This window comes from Delphinapterus leucas, chromosome 18, assembly GCF_059928025.1.
Source record: "Delphinapterus leucas isolate spDelLeu-1000000601 "Yukka" chromosome 18, BTC_Dleu_Yukka2, whole genome shotgun sequence".
Classification (NCBI taxonomy): domain Eukaryota; kingdom Metazoa; phylum Chordata; class Mammalia; order Artiodactyla; family Monodontidae; genus Delphinapterus; species Delphinapterus leucas.
Genome location: NC_143146.1, coordinates 5,420,694 through 5,440,145, shown reverse-complemented (window position 1 = coordinate 5,440,145; position 19,452 = coordinate 5,420,694). Strand labels below are relative to the sequence as shown.

The following is a 19,452-nucleotide window of genomic DNA, read 5'->3' as shown; positions in this document are numbered from 1 at the left end:
GCAGAGCAAATGTAAAGAGAGTTACATGTACACAAATCCCCCCCAAAACAGATACATTCACGTAGATTCATAGGATATTTCCTGCAATTTTGCATTTATCATAAAAGAATGGGGAGTCTTGGGTTTTAACCATGGAGTAGATTCGACTCTACTTAGATTCCAGGCATGAATACGAATTTTTCTGCAGATGTAACACTTTCCCAAAGGGAAATCCTTTTGAAGTCTAGGAAAAAAGCAGAGACCCAGGTGAATGGTTTTTCTCTGAGGACTGAGCTTACAGTCTGGCTCATTGAATAATATGGACCAGGTAAGGCATTTTCATAAAACCTGAGATCATGATGATTTTCAGCTTGCTTTTTAGAATAAAGAAAATCAACAATGGTATTTTCTGACATACAAAGACCATCCCTTTCCCCACCATCAATTATTTGTCTGATTTTAGAATCAATTCGGTATTTACCGGACATCAAAATACCTTAAGAAGGTCTCCTCTACTCCGTGTGTCTCTAACCCACTGACAGTTTACTTTGTGTTCAGAATTTGCATAGAGCTGCCAATTGCATGATAAAAAGGAATAGTAAAAGGAGTTTGTTTTTGCTTCTTTGGTTTCAGTTAACATCTGCCATCTTCCTGACCTGAATTCTGACAACACAATTGCTATGAAATATTGGTCTGAACTTAAAACCAGAAATCCTGAGTGTAGGTTTCTGCCAAATAGGTGCTAGTTAGAACCAGCTGCCTGAAGCGGAACTACTAAATGCTTGAAGGTTGCCTCTGATCTGAGCCGGTCTCTGACAGAGCCCTTTAAAAGGAGAAACTTCCAGTGCACAGACGACTCCAGGATGGATGAAGATTTATCTATAGCCTGATCAATGGGTCATTTCTCTTCTTGTTTAATTTATCATTGGGTAGATCCCAAACTTAAGCAGCAATAATGAACGATAGCTATATTTAGAAACTTAAAGCAGTTGTCTTGGGATTTAGATGGTGGTGGGAAAGTGTATGCGTTTGAGGGTGTGAAAGGAAAGGAATGGGATATCAATAAATCCGAAGACTACAATTATAGAACACAAGTTTGGGAAAGAGGCCTTAACTATGGGTGTATGATGGAAATTGCAAGTCAAAACAGTCTCAAGGGCTCCCCTGGTGGCACAATGGTTGAGAGTCCGCCTGCCGATGCAGGGGACACGGGTTCGTGCCCCGGTCCGGGAAGATCCCACATGCCACGGAGCGGCTGGGCCCGTAAGCCATGGCCACTGAGCCTGCACGTCCGGAGCCTGTGCCTCCCACAACAGTGAGAGGCCCGCGTACCTCAAAAAAAAAACAGTCTCAAATCACTCCTCGACGTAATTGTGCCACAGGTGACCCTGAATCATCAAAAACAATCAAAAGTTTTAACTAATAGAAAAAATTCTCAGTGGGTAGAATTGGCCATGGTCATCTCATTAAGCACACAGTTCTGTTTTCGACATAATTAGTCATCTAATTACTCATCCAAAATTAGTTAGTGCATTCATATGCCTAATTAATTATAATTTCATTCAAACTGCCCTGTTGGTAATGCTTTTGTTCTCTGTTCCAACAAATCAAATTACAGAGGGACAGATTTGATTTGGAAATTGGTTTGGGTTGAGTAAATTGGTTTGGGTTGAGTCTCATCTTAAACATATTAAAATATTAATGAATAAAACTGTGAGAGTATTAATTTCCATAATAAGGATAACTCACCCAAATGTTAAATATTTCCAAGGAACACCGGTTTCAAACATGAGAGCCATGAATCTCCTAGAGCCTCAGAGGGCTGAGGATGAAAGAGCAAAATCTGAGTTCAAATATGCCTGTTACTAGGGGTGGAACCCTGTGCAAGTGGGAATGAAAATCAGTGTGCAGCACAGAAAACCTGGGGGTGGAAGGCCGTTGGCTTTCTTATGAACAATACAGACTGTTCCCTGTTGTTGGTGCATTGTTCATGGCTAACCAGGAAAGATTATTCTAACAAGATAGTTTCTAAAAGTTGTTTGAAAGTTAATCTACAATTTTAGTATTTTTCCGGGGAAAAATATTAAGCAGCTCTTTTTGGGGGGATGGACCGTGCACTAGTCACTACGCTAAGCGTTTTGAATTTTGACTCATTTAAACCTCAACTGGCCTTTGAGGAGGGTACTGTTGTTGGCCTCATTTCACAGAAGAGGCGCAGAAAGATTAGATCGTGTGCTTGAAGCCACCAAAGAGAAGCAATAAAAACTGTTCTCTTAGAAAATCAACCTTTGTGCAATCTTTTATGAGTTTTGTCCAGGAAACATCGTGGAAATAAAACACCTCTGACTATGAAGATTGATTATGAAGAATATTAATAAGGATTGGCTCTTTTTTCTCTTTCTTTTTTGGCCATACTTGTGATTTGCATCCACCTTCATGCTGGACCATGGAAAAGGTATCAGACAGTTGCCCACTGCCTGCCTCAAAGTTTGTGTGTCCTAATGGGACAGTGTATGAGATCAGGATCTTATCTTTCAGAAAAATAAAGGATAATTATGGAGGCTCCCTGCTTTGAAGTAAATCTGAATTCTAATAGGGAATGAGAAGATGAAATGAAGAAGAGAATGCTGGTTGCATTCAGCCAATTGCTGTCAGAAAGACAGGAGTGATGGAACCGACTTTGAGAATGCTTACCTAGTATCTGTTACTAACCGCTATCCCGACAAATTGTCCCAATTCCTGAAATACTGGGGTGCTTTAGTATGGTTTAAGGCTGGCCTTGAATTACCACCTCTACCTTAACCTTATAACTTACAGCGTCTCTGGGATTTGTCAACACCCTCCAAAGTAGTTTGTATGCAAGAGTTCGCTGCTTCATGACTTAGTTAAAAAGAATGCAAACTTGTATGAAATATCTGTATTTCCATGCTGGTTGGATCATTGTGAGGCTAAATAAAAGGCAGCATGATCTAGTGGCCAGAGCACTCTAGGAGGCCCGACTTCTAGTCTCATATTTGTTCCTAATTAGCAATGTGACATGGCAAGGCACTTAATTTCCCTGCATCTCTATTTCTCTTTTGTAAGATGAAGGGATTGATCTTTTCAGGTCTAAAAAAATATGACATGAATGACCTGGCAAAAATGATTTCACTTCAATTGCTTTATGCACATAATAGTAATAAAAATAGAAATAATAATGAACACATCATCATAATAATGAATAATAATAATGAGCAACAGGGATTGCTGGAGGGCAATAAGTGAAATGATGGTTTGGATAATATAAAATGACTTGATGAAGGAAATGACTTTGATGTGTAAGCATATGTCACCTTTGTCCTTCCTCTTTCAAAATTAGCAGTTAAATGCATTCCCTGGATGCTTTACACACGAGAGAAGACTGTTCATTTCTAACTATACTGTAAACTGTGTTTAAAAAAAACTACTTTTTACAAAATGGGCCACTGACTCATCTTTGTATTATAGTTATAAAAGGAAAAATTTAAACTCCTCAAGGGAAAGAGACAAAGCAAGAGAACCCAATTACCTGGCTGAAACTGTACAAATATCACTTCGCACACCCAGCCTCAGAACAATAGGTATTGTAATGAATTACCTTTTTCCATGAAAGGCCTCAGTTTCTATCCCCTGGTTTGCTATTTTCTCCTAAGGTTGCCATCCTGTCTGAGCTATAAAGACATGATGCATTGGTTTCCTTTCCTTGTCTCCACCTTTTGAATTTGGTACAAAAATTAAACCATTCATCTTCTTTTTTCTCAAGAGCTTTCTTGCCTTAATGAATGTTTTTTTGAGAAGGAAGGAAAGAAAAGAGTGAAGGTGAAATATACAAAGAGACTAGGGAAAAATCTTAAAGGGGACACAAATGTGAGAGGATAAAGGTGAGAAGGAGAGAGAGTCAAAGCAGAGAATCAGAAAATTAGAAGAGAAGGGAAGGGGCTACAACGCAGGGCTTTGTGCACATCCTTCTTCATTTGTTAGTTTTCCACATTCCTCTCTTCCCCACTTTAACCTTCTCTTCCTTCTCTACTTTGGCTTGTGGGCTTCAGAACTCAACCGAACTAGAAAGGCTCCTTGTCATTCTTCCCAGATCCTCTTTGAATGAGGAAATAAAATCAAGTCTATGCATAATTGCTCTGTGCTGTGCAAAAAGCATTTTCCTGAAGGGAGCTTTATCCTGTATTCATTTCAGCTACTAATGTGTGTATAATATGCCTTCATTCCTAATTATTTTGTCACCATTTTGTTAAGCGTCCAGGATCTACATTTGAACTAAGACACTTTACTTACCAAATTAACACAGTTTCATGGTTGATATGTTCAATTTCTCACCACTGGACTTTTTAATTTTCTTTCTTTTTTTGTTAATTAACTGGCTCCTTTCTGGTCCTTTCCCCAAATCATACAAAGAGGTGAATAATACCCTTGTTTTACATTCATGAATACTTCCCATAAATACCCAGGCATTAAGGGTTGCTAAAGAGTGCCCTTTCCTGCAGCAGTGTTTTCGTTGTAGTCTTTCTTCCTTGATTTCTAACCCATCAATGACGTTTATTTATTCACAGGTTAGGATCTTCAGTTCAGTTGGAAACAGAAAAATTTTCATAGCTTTTTCAACAACTAATTGCTTGAACTCAGCAGTCTCAGGTACAAAAGGAAAGGAACTTTGCATTAATGAAAAGAAAAGGGACATCTAAAATTCTAGCTGACATTAAACTATGAAAAGAAGGAAGATAGGTTATTTTTTTTAAGTTGTCAAACAGAAATGATAGAAATGAAGGAGTAATGGCAGAATGAAAGAGAAAGTAATTACAAGACCCAGAATAATTAATTTCTTAAATTCGCTATAGAGCTTATTCATTGTGAAGTACTTTGCACAGTTTCTATCATGGATTAAGGGCCCTGAACACATTTGTTTCTACACAGGAGGATGGCAGTTTGCCTCCTGTGAGATTCAGTGCTGCCTCGGAGCAGATTCCGAGGCAAAGTAACCATATTAATTCTCAAGTTTAGAAATTCATCTTGATGACACCAAACTGGCTGAGGTGATCTGTGTGCACCCCCATCTTGATAAGCATCATTTCAAAACCAGCTTTATTGAGGTATATTTTACATACCATAAAATTTACCCTTTTAAGTGTATGACTCAATGAATTTTAGTAAATTGACAGAATTCTGTGAACTTTACCATAATCCAGATTTAGAACATTTCCATCATCCCAAAAAGATCCTCTGTATTCATTTCCAGTCAATATCCATTTCTGCCCACTGGCCCCTGGCCCAGACATCACCAATCTTTCCTTATATATTTGCCTTTATGGACACTTCATGTAAACAGAAGCACGCAATGTGTGGTCTTTTGTGTCTGATTTCCAGCACTTACCCTCACCTTTACTGTTAGAGCAGTTTTTCCAACAGGTTTGTTCTAGATTATGGCCCCTCCTACAATCAGTTTTGCCAGTTCTGCTCTATTGGGTGGTACCCTTCACTGGTTATAAAGATGAACAAGCACCACATCATGCTAAGGTGAAAAGGTAACTTTTTATTTTATACTATAAATTTATTTATTTATTTATTTTTGGCTGCGTTGGGTCTTCGTTGCTGCGCGCGGGCTTTCCCTAGTTGCGGCGAGCGGAGGCTACTCTTCGTTGCAGTGCGCAGTCTTCTCATTGCTGTGGCTTCTCTTGTTGCGGAGCACGGGCTCTAGGCGCGCGGGCGTCAGTAGTTGTGGCACGTGGGCTCAGTAGTTGTGGCTCACAGGCTCTAGAGCACAGGCTCAGTAGTTGTGGCGCACGGGCTTAGTTGCTCCGCGTCGTGCAGGATCTTCCTGGACCAGGGCTTGAACCCGTGTCCCCTGCATTGGCAGGCGGATTCTTAACCACTGTGCCACCAGGGAAGTCCGAGGTAACTTTTTAAATGATTAAAAGAATATTACCAAGAGTGGGAAGTGAGAACAAGCACAACTACAAGAGTGGGTTGGGTGTATGTATAAAATATTTATTTGGAAGGGAAAAAATGGCAGCATTTAAACAAAACTGCAGAGAGGAGCATTGATACGTGTGACTTTTTCTGAAGACATTTTTAATAGTGTATTATTTTTAATTTTTAAAACAAAATTACCAGCAATTTTTCCAAAGTATTATTTTATAGTTACTGAATTTAAAATTGGCTCTTCTTTGTAGATGATGTTTGATTTTGTTTTTTTAAACAAAGTTTTCATTTATTGAGGGGTTTGACTGCTCAACATCATAGCATACTGTAGTATTTTTACAGATTCAGGATTGTTTCTGGGGGAAAATCCTGACTGAAATTCAGTGGAAACACATCTACAGTCTTGAAATAAAGGTACAAAATGTTGGGACCTTCCATTCAAATGAGGTGGGGATACAGCCAGTGATAGCCGAGCCATATTGGAGCCCAAAGTGAAACGTAAAGTTTGTGCCCTTGTATCCATGAAGGGTAAAGTATGTGCCCTTGTATTCGTGCTTTTATTATTTTTAAAATAAATTTTATTTTTATAAATAGTTTTAGTATTACAGGAAAATTAAAAAGATAGTCCAAAGAGTTCCCATATACCACCTTACCCAGTTTCCCCTGTTATTCATATGTTAGTACGGTACATTTGTTACAATTAATAAACCTATCTTGGTACATTATTACTAAGTAAAGTCCATAGCTTATTCAGATCACCCTAGTTTTAACCGAATGTTTTCTTTCTAGTCCAGGATCCTGTCCAGGATGCCACATAACACTTCATCCTCATGTACCCTTAGGCTCCTCTTGGCTGTGACAGTTTCCTTTTCTTTTTTTTTTTTTTTTTTTTTGCAGTACGCGGGCCTCTCACTGTTGTAGCCTTTCCCGTTGCGGAGCACAGGCTCCGCACGCGCAGGCTCAGCGGCCATGGCTCACGGACACAGCCGCTCCGCGGCATGTGGGATCTTCCCGGACCGGGGCACGAACCCGTGTCCCCTGCATCGGCAGGCGGACTCTCAACCACTGTACCACCAGGGAAGCCCTGTGATAGTTTCTTAGACTTGTTTTTGGTGCCCTTGACAGTCTTCAGAAGGACTGGTCAAATATTTTGTAGGACTCCCCTCTGTTGGAATTTGTCTAGTAGTTTTTTCCCAGGATTTGACTGGGATAATGTGTTTTAGGGAGGAAGACCACAGAGGTAAAGTCCGTTCTTGTATCATATCAAACGTACATGCTGGCAACATGAATTATCACTGTTGATGCCAACCTTGACACAGGACTGAGGTCCGGTCTGTCAGGTTTCTCCGCTGGAAGGTTACTTTTCTCCCTATTTCCATACCATCCGTTTCTAAGAGAAGTCACTCTTCACAGCCCATATTTAAGCAGAGGGAGGTTATGCCCCACCTCCTTGAGGGTAGAATAGCCACATAAATTATTTGGATATTTGTCTGTTCTCCCCTATTTACTTATTTATTTTGTCATTTATTTATATTAGTATGAGCTCATAGCTGTTTGGATGTTTATTTTATACTTCGGGTTATGTCCCAGTCTATGTTGTTGTTCAAATTGTTGTAGTTTGGGCCATTGAGAGCTCCTTTTTGTGGCTCCTGTGTCCCTCTGGCACCTCCATCAATGTAGGGTTTGGGGATTTTTTGCACTTTTTTGTTTTCTGGCACCACCAGATGCTACAGGCACATCATGTATATTTCCTGCCCCTGTCATAAATTCAGCCAGTTCTCCTGGGAGCCCTCCCTGATTCCTTTTCCTAGACAATGGTATAGAAACCAAGATCTGGGCATTAGATGTGCTTGTTGCTTCTGCAGTGTCATTGCTTCTAGTTTCTTCAGCTGTCAGAACAAGGAAATATATGTTGTGCCCCTGATATTTTAAAATGAGAAAACACACTTTTTATAGGAGCTGAGATAGCTGGTAATCTGAAAATAAATTCTTCTACATGAATAATATACTCATTTCTGATTTGTTTTCATATTAACATATGTGAACATTTCAGATTGAATATTTGTCAGGTAATTCCATTTAGGATACTTTCATTCAACAGATATTTTCACAACATTCTTTTTTTTTTTTTTGCGGTACGCGGGCCTCTCACTGCTGCGGCCTCTCCCGTTGCGGAGCACAGGCTCCGGACGCGCAGGCTCAGCGGCCATGGCTCACGGGCCCAGCCGCTCCGCGGCATGTGGGATCTTCCCGGACCGGGACACGAACCCGTGTCCCCTGCATCGGCAGGCGGACCCTCAACCACTGCGCCACCAGGGAAGCCCCACAACATTCTTTTGAATGTTTTTTAGGGGAATTAAATTTAGATGCTGCAAATTTATAGTCCTTCTCAGTTTAATTTGCTACAAAGTATTAATTTACTCAATTAAAAATGGGAGCTCTATCAAATAATATTTATGGTAAATCAACTTATTTCAAAATGTAATTATAGAATATCACATTTAAATCTTAAATACCTTTCTACTTCTCACCATTTAATGTGTTTGGTTCATCCCTTGCTGTTATAGAACACTGTACAATATTTTCCAATTCAGAAGCATTGTTTTAAATTATCATGATTTGCTAAAAGCTTCAGAAGCTGACTTTTTTGCGGGGGGGAGTTACTCGAGTTATCAAATAATGTGATTAAAGATTTTCAAGTGATTTTGAACAAAATTGCAACCAAAATATAAAAGATCCTGTCACCAAAGTTCAATACCATTTTAGATATTAAACTGGGATTCTTCAAGGCTCAAACATTTCAAAACCTGAATGATGATGTATAACAAATGAACTGCCATGCTGAAATATTTTTTGTATTCCCATTTTGGAGTCGTGCTTCTACGGATGCATATAGCAAAATCATTCTCATTCTATATGCAAACTATTGAACTTACTTGGATACCAGTTATGAATTATGTGTACATTGCAACCAAGTTCAGAGCTTTCTCAGCTTAGTAAAAACATTACCGTCTTACCACAATGCTGTGCTTGACCAAAATTTATATAGCGTTATCACTAAAAACAAACAAGCCAAAAGACAACAAGAATACATTATCTTATCTTCAATGTTGAGCTTTTTGTTAGATTACGTAATAGCATCTGCAATCACGTGCCACCCTTGACTGAATTAGTTTCCAAAAGTCTTCCTTTGATTCTGTGAACTGGATGAAAACTTGGAACTCTTACTGAGACGCACTCCTTTTCCCTCTGCAGCCTCTCATGGCACTAACATGAAACTGGAACCGTTTAACTCTTTGACACACTCTTCTGCCAATGGAGCCCACGCACGGACCTGCTTCTCTTTTTGTAGCTTCACACAGAAACCTGGTCTTAAAAAGAAATGAGTGAAATTAACTGAAACAGGGGTTCCTGATCTAAATGAAACATGCTTCACTGAATAATATAAAACGGACCTTTTCTAAAGCCTTTAAATAATATTTGGGTCAAGCCTCAAAAATAAAAATAACTTTGGGAGTAGATGTTGATGCTGGTCCAGGAGCTGTTGGTGGCATCATATCGGCCCTGCTCCTACCCCTTCTACGGATGGTAAACGTTGAAAAACAATCCAATCATGCAAGTGCATCATCAACTTTCCTGCAAAATGGAAACCCAGTACCTTACTTTCATTGAAAAAGAACTTTTTTTTCAGTTTAGAGTTGCCCAAAGTATTTATCAAAAAATAAGAAACAGCATCGTACAACAATAATAAATAGTTGCGCTTTTTTTGCCCTGTCCATTGCAGAGGGCACAGAGTCCTCCCTATCTGCTTGATGTCATGACAGTTCAGCCCCTACCTCCTACTCATAGCTTCACATCATCTCGCCTAGAATTTCTCACATTTCCCCTTGAGCCGATGCCTTGCATTTCCATTGGTTTCATGCCTCACATAGCACAAGGCAGTGGTGGCTGTTTGGGGTTGGCAGGCTGATGCAGTAGTGCCAGATTCTTCCCTACTGCCCCGAAGGCTGGAGGAGTTAGCTGACTAAATCCGCTGGAGTTTGAATCCACTTGTTTATAAGGAATATCCTACACGCTCCCCTGAAAGGAAAACCAAGATATACAGTCATCCTGGTGGTCTTATGCACGTGTTTCAGCCATGGAGAGTCAGGGCCAGGAGCTCCCACTCTTCGGCTCATGGACCACTGGGCACCTATGCGTGGGCTTCAGGGGGATCACAAGCCTCCTGAAATAGTGCACATGATGCTACGATTGAGTGGCCCACAGCTTCCATCAAATTCTCAAAGAGCATAACTGCTATTAAGGAAAATTATTTGAAACTTGGAAATAAAGAAAAAAGGTGAGTGGCATGCCCTTTCTATATCATAGTGGGTTATTGTTCATCAAGCCCATCCAATGTTTATTTAACACATTTGACTTTGTTGTTTGGTCCTCTTTGACTACAGTGTAGGCACTATGAAGTTGCATGTTAACTACAGATTTCTGTTCAGTAGTAAAATCAACCCAAAAGATTTCTGTTTTATTGCCCTGTGGGTCATTAATCATTTTTGTACTTAACTTACCCACATCCCATGCTAATATTCTGCTTTTTTTCGTGCATTTCCTGAGGATGTATTCAAACTCCTCTCCCTCAAATGTTTTTGAATCCAGCTTCACCATCTTCCTGGTTCCCTCACTAATCAATGAGTTGAATAAAATCCTTGAACATCTTCCTTCTATATGGGTGCATGTAGATATATTTAACTTTCTGGAAATTATTCGTTGACGCTTCAAAGTATGAAGAACGTCTGATGCAGTGGGCCACGTGAGAGACAAGAGGGGTAAGCTTCTGCAGCTGCTACCCCTGCCGTGGAGATTATCATGCAAGGATAAGGATGTGCCCTAATGTAAATGTTTAGGAAGGAAGGAAGGGAAACTGGCTTTTCTTCAAAAATCAGTGACAAGCGAGAGCCTCTGTGTACGGTCGGGCCGGCTGTACAGCGCATGATTCCTGGGGTCCTTGGACGACTCAGCCTACAAGATCCTCTGTTGTGAAACCGAGTCACAGCTGCAAGAGCCTGTGCTAAGGAGGGAAGTTTTTAAGGATGGGGTCCAACAAACAACACTTCTTTCCATATCCAAAGCATGTCTACACGCAGAAGCACACACTTCAGGGCTGGCAGATCAATCCCATTGGAGAGGGAAGTGCAGTAAAATCCATGGTGGGCTCAGATCTTCACTCACTTATAACTTTATCTGCTCACACATGCATCAATTCATTATAGCATTCAAAGGGTGTTTGTGAGTGCTTTCTCTTTTTTTTCATAAAATATTATGTCGTTTATTTTTTTTAAAATTTATCTTATATTGGAGCATAGTTGATTAACAACGTTGTATTAGTTTCAGTAAGTGCTTTCTTGGTGTCAGGTGACAGTCTGGGTTCTGGGGTTTCATGGCAGATATGGGTGGAGGGTAAAGCAATTAAAGAGACAACTAGAACACAGTAGACTTTCAGGGATATAATGGGGGCCAGGTGGGGAGGATCCCTACCCACATTATGGAGGAGGCAAGGGCCCTGGGGATTCATCAGAAAGGATGAAGACATAGTTGGAGAACGTTTGAGGCCAAATGAAAAGTACATGCAAAGAGCACAAGTGGGGCCTTGGTGGTGCCTTAAGAAGGTGGGAGTGAGGGGCACAGCATTTTAGAGAGATGGTGGGGGAAAGGATGCTGAACAGCAAGCAGGGCCACATCATAAAGAACCTTGAAAACCATCTTGAAGAGCTTTGTTTTGATATTTTCTAAATAGCGCTGTGAGCTAGATATCAGTGATTGTCACACGGTCTGGCAGCACTGTATGTAAGAACTTTGGGGTGTTGTGCTCCAAAAGAGAGAGAAACCTTCCTCCATCTACCTTCCCCTTCATACATGAACTTCAGACTTGAATTGTGAACAGAGGCATGAACTCGACCCTCAAGGCTGGGCAGTACCATCCACATCCCTGAAATAACTCTATGATGACAGAAACAGATATTGATCAAACCCCAGATTACTTTCCATGGGAACTAAGCCAGCATGGGAGATAACTTAAAGGAGAGAATAGAGATGGGCAGAAACCATGGACAATGTTTACCTGCTGAAGGGAAGGGAAGGGTATATTCAGGGAAAGATTTTTAAAACATATTTTGAAGAGTTTTAAAAAGCAATTTTAAAAACATTTTAACATTTTGAAATACCAAAGTTTTTCATTTGTTTCTAAGCAGCAGGAAACAAGTGATCACAAACTAATTTACCACAGGTATTGAGTTACACTCGATAATTGGCCAAAAATGGTGCTTTGCTTTAGAATCTCTCTCCCCCAAAAAACAACCTTTATAAATATTCTCAATGCAAACTTTTCAGGAACAAATCTACTTCAAAGAAATGTAGAAAAGTACCAGAGGCTAATTTATCACATGTGAAATTATATATGTGTAACTCTAAATGTGTTAGTTTTATGACATTTTTCCAGACTATATTTTAGGATCATTCTCTATATATTTTTTTAATTTTAGGTTTTTTAAAAAAAATTGGTACCATTTTTTTTTCTTTTTTTACCAGTTGGAAGGATTAATTGCAATTGATTTCTTTGAACACTCTTTAGTGGTTAGGTCATCACTGAGACTTTTCTCAGTATAAATCCCTTAGGCCTTTTAATCACAACATTTGTTATATTCTGCACACCCTAAGGGGAAATAATCTCCTTAACAGTGCCACCTCCATCCACCCAGCAGGCATTGTAAGCAAAGCGAAATGAAGGAGAAGACATTCTAGGTTTCCCTTAATTAATTCCCTAATCTACTGCTGTTTGTGTTGAGAAAAATCAATCACAACCTAGCTCTGGAAAATAAAAAAAAAAAGTTCAGTGTGGAATTTTGGTGAATTTAAAAACTGAGCTAACTACTTCAAGGACCTAAGACCATCTTTATCTGAGAGTCGTAGATTTCTTTAGAGTCCTATCTGTTATCTGCACTGCTCAGCTATTTTGGTAGAAGTGTTGAGGGCTATAGAAGCAAATCACTTTTACTTAGATTTTACAAGTAATTATTTACGTGCATACATGATACTGATGCTGAATCCGGCCTCTGTACACCAACACCAAATTAAATCTCGGGGACAGAGTTTTGGATGAAGTAGAAAAGAATAGCTTTATTGCTTTCCCAGGCAAAGGGGGCCACAGTGGTCTAATGCCCTCAAAACTGTGTCCCAGCATGGAGGGGCTAGTGAGGAGTTTCATAGGAATGGTTCGAAGTAGGAGTGATCAGCTCGTGGACATTCTTCTGATGGGTTGATGGGGAGGTAATTGGGAGTCGGCATCATCAACCTTCTGGTTCCAACCGGTCTGGGGTCTCCGTGCTTGTGGGCAGCATGCCCTTGACTTCTCCCACCTGGTAGGGGTTTCAGTATCTGTAAAAAGCTCAAAGGTATTGTTCTGTGTATCCCTTGAGGGGGAACCAGGACCCTGCCCCAAGGCTGCACTATTGTTTCCTGACTGCTCCTCTCATGTCTCTGCATCCCCTCCCTTCGCTGATTAGCAACTGTTTGAACCTGCCTGTTGGAACTCAGAGAAGGTCAAGGAGGCTGAATGAAGCCTATTTCCTGCAATCAGGGAACACAGAAAAACTTTAGTGCCCAGGGGCCCCAGAGGGTCCTGCTGGTCTCAATACATGATAGGAAATTTCCAAATTATATTGTGCTTTTTATATAAGCAGAATGATGCTCTGAATTTTATCTATCAATATATATGTAAAAATAGACATAAATATATACAAACTTATACATGCATGGAGAGAGTCAGAGATGAACAGTGGAAACATTGAACTGTCTATTCAGGATTTTGCAGAGAAGCTAAGGAAAATAAATGCACTTTCAACTTTAAAACCTGCTAATTGATAAGTGAGAACATTCCTAGATTTTCTTCCCATGAAATAAAGCTTAGGTGAGAATGAGTGAGTGTTTCAGCTCCTGGCTAAGAATGCTCTATTAAGGCTTTAGAGAAGGGAAGATAATAGAGCTTGTTTTAAAGATGGGCAAAGTTTTTAGGAGTGGAGAAAAAGACCTTCCTTTATGGTTTGGGGGGTCGAGGGAAGAAATTTGAGCCAAAGCAAATGAATAAAAAAGCCGGCTGTGAACCAGGATAGGAGAGTTACAAAGATCTGGGTTGGAGATGACACTGGAAAGGTGGTGTTGGTCCATAATAGAGGGCTGAGGAGTCTGTGCCCACTGCTAGAGCAGACAGGAAACATCTGGAAATTCTGTGCAAGGATGTGGCTGAGAGGTACCAGTCTAGCAGGAGTGTGGAGGATGCACTGAAACGTGGAAACGTTTGTGCTGAAACTACTGCTGCACTTGAAGGCTTGAACTATGGTGATGGCAGTGGGGAAGTTGAGGTGACAGAGGCAGAGTGGAGGAACACAGTAAAGAAGATGGAGTTTGAATGTCTGGCTTGTTGATCACTGTGTGTCTCCGTGCTAACACAGGGCCTGGTACAGCGTAGAAAATCAGCAGGTGTGGACCGAGAAGCTAGGAAGGTGACACCAGGGTTTTGACCTTAGGCACCTGAAAAGGATAATTCTGTCGTTAAGAGGAAAGGAAGCAATGGGACACAAAGCTGGTTTGGGGTAAATATAATCATTTAAACAGATGGAATGGGATGTGAGGGTATTCTACCCAAGGAAAAATAGTCAGCAAGCAAGGCAGCTCAGGAGAGAAGTTTGATGCTGTCGATGACAGGATTTGGTGTCTTTCATACGAAGACAGTAAGTGCAGTCCCGAGACTGGATGATACAGTGAAGAAAGAGAAAACAGGAAGAACAAGTTCAGATTGAAATTTAATGCAGCTACCATTTAAGTTCATCTGCACACCGGGATTTACACGTAATCAGCACTATAGTCTAGTGAGTTGGGCACTAAAACCTCACACGAACTGGAGGAACCCGAGGGTGAGAAAGGTAATGTGGCAGTTGAGGGTCACAGAGTTCCTGACGACCACGTGCAGCTCTATGTCCCCCAGAGCACAGCAGCATCAGAGCCCAGGCCCAACGGGGAGGTACTGGAAACTGACATGGAATCTACAACCGCCCCTGAGAATTTCAAAGGTAGTTTGGTTTGGCTGGATGTGACCTGAAAAGCAAGTGAAAACTAGACCGCGCTTTGTCCCTATTCTCATTTCTTCATTGTTCATTTCCTGCTAAATTTTCCAGTTCTGCTAGTAACTTTCTGTGTATTTTCAGTCACCAGTTTAGAGATCTCATATCACAGTTCAAGCAGGAGCCATTGAAACAACTTAGAAGGGAAAGTGTAAATCTTTTCCCAGAAAGAGACCTATTTATAATTTTCTTTCTTGAAAATATTTAAGGGCTTATTTATGCTTTTGGATTCCTTTCTTCTGATGTGCATTTTTATATCACTCTTAGCAGATGGTATCAGGTCCAAGGCAATCTCTTTCTCCAGCTACCCCCAGGAGGCAAGCAAATAGGTACTGAATCACACTTAAAGTTACCCACACCCTGGCTTTCTTAAGTCTTTTACTCATTACTATGATTTAACAATGAGGAAATGAGATAAATCCTAGTCCAAGCATATAGCAGCCTGTGCACCAAGATGAACAGAGTGGACTTATCAAGGTATCAAGTCCTCAAACGCACAGAGCATCACAGAGAAGAATCTCTAATTGCTCTTCCAAGGAGGTGAGGGTCTGAAACCAAGAAGGAATCAGTGTTTTGGAGGAATCCTTGACTAGTTCAGGGGCGGGGAGAATAAAGGTAAGCTCAAATCACAAATGTAGTGCAACTACTGGGACTAGAGATTTATTTTTCTATCAAGTAGAATTTAGACCTGTTACATTTCTTATAATAGTTTATTGCACTGAGATATCAGTTTAGCTCAGATCCAGAAACGTAGAGAGCAGGTTGATTTTTTTCAAAATAATTACTTCATAATTTTTCTCACATCGTCTTTGTTCCCAGGTGATAAACGTATTTCTGACAGAAACCTATATTTCATCTTTGAATCTCCAATCGCCTGGCACAGAACTAGACAGACAGTAAGTGCTACAAAAGGTTTGTTGAATGGATGCACGAATAAGGCAAATATCAAGGTAAAATTCCAAGAATGTGAAGCCAGATGACCTTAAAGCCTCATTCACCGTCTATACTTCCGTCCTAAGATAAAGCTCACGTGGTCTGTGGTCCTGCTTTTCTCTCCATCACTAACCCCACCTCTACCACAGCACACATAGAACAAAACCAAAAGAAGTTGAAAGATAAAGTTTATTAAGACACAGATAAAAAGAGTCTGAAATTTGACTGAATTGATCAGCTGGATTAAATAAAATAGGCAATATAGTAAACACCGATACAACGGTGAAACAGCAGCTTACTCTCTAGACTATAATTTTACTGCTTCCACCGTGTTGTAAAATGATGTTTCTCAAGCTGTGACTGAGACCATCAATGGCTAAAGACATCAGGGTAAGGGTTGCAGTGGGCTTTTTAAAAAACTCACGGAAGAGCAGTGAAGTGTGGTCAAGAGGTAAAAGGAGATTGGGAGTTTGGGACTGACATGTACACACCTCTGTATTTACAATAGATAACCGACAAGACCTACCGTGTAGCACAAGGAACTCTGCTCAGTATTCTGGAATAACCTAAATGGGAAAAGAATTTGGAAAAGAATAGATACATGTATATGTAGAACTGAATCACTTTGCTGTACACCTGAAACTAACACAACACTGTTTGTTAATCAACTATGCTCCAACATAAAATAAAAAATTTTAAAAAAGAGGTAAAAGGAGAAAATTCATGAAACTTGATCCATTTCTATATTTGTAAGTGACTAGGTCATGATCACATGATCCCTAGGTTTGAAAAACCCGGATATGGAGGAATGCTAAAATAAATGATGCTTTTAGAGTTAGGAAACTTACATTTTTTTCTAGATAAAAGACACAGGAGTTTTCTGCCTGATCCTCTTCGGCAGACCACAGCTAAGCTCGGACAACTTGCTAGCAGACCGATTCTGTGAAATCACCATATAGAAGTCACTGTCGGGCTTCCCTGGTGGCGCAGCGGTTGAGAGTCCGCCTGCCGATGCAGGGGACGCGGGTTCGTGCCCCGGTCCGGGAGGATCCCACATGCCGCGGAGCGGCTGGGCCCGTGAGCCATGGCCGCTGAGCCTGCGCGTCCGGAGCCTGTGCTCCGCAACGGGAGAGGCCACAGTGAGAGACCCGTGTACCGCAAAAAAAAAATGTCACTGCCTTTCGGGTGGCATTTTTTTTAAATACTGTAAAACATCGCTAGTTGCAGGAAGGTCAGGCTGATTCAATCCTTTCACAGAAAAGCCTGTTCTGTTAAAAGATCACATGAAAAGAAAAGCACCTTCTTTCCATTCTCACCCCTTGGCTCTCGGCTGGCAGGGAGAGGCTTAGTGCATCTGTTAAGCGCTTCACAGAGTAGCGTGGAAGTGACTGCCAGAGGCACACTGCTGGTTTGAATGCAGATTGTGGCCCGAATGGCTTAACAAGAATTCATTGACCTTTGCTGCCAAAAATGTTCATTCATTACCCTTCATTTTCTTAGAAGACCCATTTTCACATAGCTTCCTATTAAATATGCTCTGTCTGCGTTTCCTTTATGATTTTGTTATTTATGTTAATAGTATTTAGTTGGTATACATGTACTTGTTCGTTCATTCATTCATTCACCTTCATTGAATTTTGACAGTGTTCCAAGTTCTGTGTTTAGATGCCAGGGAATAAGGAGGCATGGTTTCTGCCTGTTAGGAATTTCGCAGTTCAGTGGGGAAGAAAGACGAGCGGATGAATCGTTACAGTAGAGTGTGGTGAGTTTCTTGATAGGGTGCTATGACATTGCTGAGAAGGGATATTAAGATTAGACCAGGTTGGGCTTCCCTGGTGGCGCAGTGGTTGAGAGTCCGCCTGCCGATGCAGGGGACACGGGTTCGTGTCCCGGTCCGGGAAGATCCCACATGCCGCGGAGCGGCTGGGCCCGTGAGCCATGGCCGCTGAGCCTGCGCGTCCGGAGCCTGTGCTCCGCAATGGGAGAGGCCACAGCAGTGAGAGGCCCGCGTACCGCAAAATAAAATAAAATAAAATAAGATTAGACCAGGCGTCAGGGAAAGTTACCCTGAACAGATGATAACTGAGTTGAGAACTGAAGGATGAAGAGTTGCTAGCCATGTGAAGAAGCATATAATCGATGGGGTTCAAGGTGGTGGAGTGGCCAAAGGAAGACCAGAAGGGTCAGAACATTTAGAATATACCCCCGCCCAAGAAGTCACCCTCAGGCCACCTTCTCACAATGGCCTGCTAACTGGTTTCCTTGACTCCAATTTCCCTACAGTTTATCCTGCACTCCACGAGCAATTTAAGATCTCAAGGCTCTGTTTTCATCTAATTATTTCCCTCAGGGATGGAAGATAAATGTTATTCTAACAGCTAAGGTCTCCCCGAACCATCGGCCCATGTCTCTTTCTAACCTGTCTCCTCCTATTCTCACGTATGAATTATATTCATCACGGATGCTGGTTCCTTGACTGCCCTTATTTCTATTCTTTCCTCACATTCAATTAACCTAAACCTTGCATCAGAGAATGTAGAGATAATTAAATATGTCAATTCTTTACCCTCTTCCTTGCTAAAATTTTGGCTGTGTCTGTACCCAACCCCTAGTTCCATCCTTTTTGTTTCAGGGGAAAAGACATATTTTCTCCTTCATCTTCCTGACCTTTACTCTGTGTGCTCCCTATGGATTTGTTCTTTCTCTCTCTCTCTCTCTCTCTCCCCCTCTCTCTGTGTTTTACTAGGTGATTTCATCCATATCTGTGGCTTCAGTTACTACTCAATGACTGAAGAATCCAGAAGCAATGTCTAGCTAAGACTTACCACCTAAGATCCCAATCCGCATCTGTAGCTGCCCACTAGACCCACAGCCTTATTCTAGGAAACACTGAGACTGGAATTAGTCCTACTCTTCAGCTTGAAGGAAATCATTTTAATTACGTGGAAATCGATTCCTCAACTTTTATTCATGCAATAATAAATGGTTAGGCTTCCCTGGTGGCTCAGTGGTTAAGAATCTGCCTGCCAACGCAGGGGACACGGGTTTGAGCCCTTGTCCGGGAAGATCCCACATGCCGCGGAGCAACTAAGCCCGTGTGCCACAACTGCTGAGCCTGCGCTCTATAGCCCGCGAGCCACAGCTACTGAGCCCATGCACCACAACTAATGAAGCCCACGTGCCTAGAGCCTGTGCTCCGCAACAAGAGAAGCCAATGCAATGAGAAGCCCACGCACCTCAACGAAGAGTAAAGCCCGCTCGCCGCAACTAGAGAAAGCCCATGCACATCAGCAAAGACCCAGCACAGCCAAAAATAAATAAATAAATTTTATAAATTTATAAATAAATAAATAAATGGCCATCAATGCCAGTGGAGTCCTGAGATCCAAGAATATGTGCTGTACACGCTTTTCAGTCTCATGGA

The 19,452-nt window shown here is 41.2% G+C and overlaps 1 long non-coding RNA gene across 1 annotated transcript in view; it reads left to right on the top strand.

Annotated features, from left to right (window-relative positions):
* Positions 1-18,701, top strand: part of LOC111176399 (uncharacterized) — a 240,884-nt gene extending 222,183 nt beyond the window's left edge. Inside the window, exon 4 of the long non-coding RNA XR_016388636.1 lies at positions 613-18,701. This is a non-coding gene — a long non-coding RNA (uncharacterized LOC111176399). The remainder of the gene's footprint in view (positions 1-612) is intronic.
* Positions 18,702-19,452: the final 751 nt, after the last annotated feature.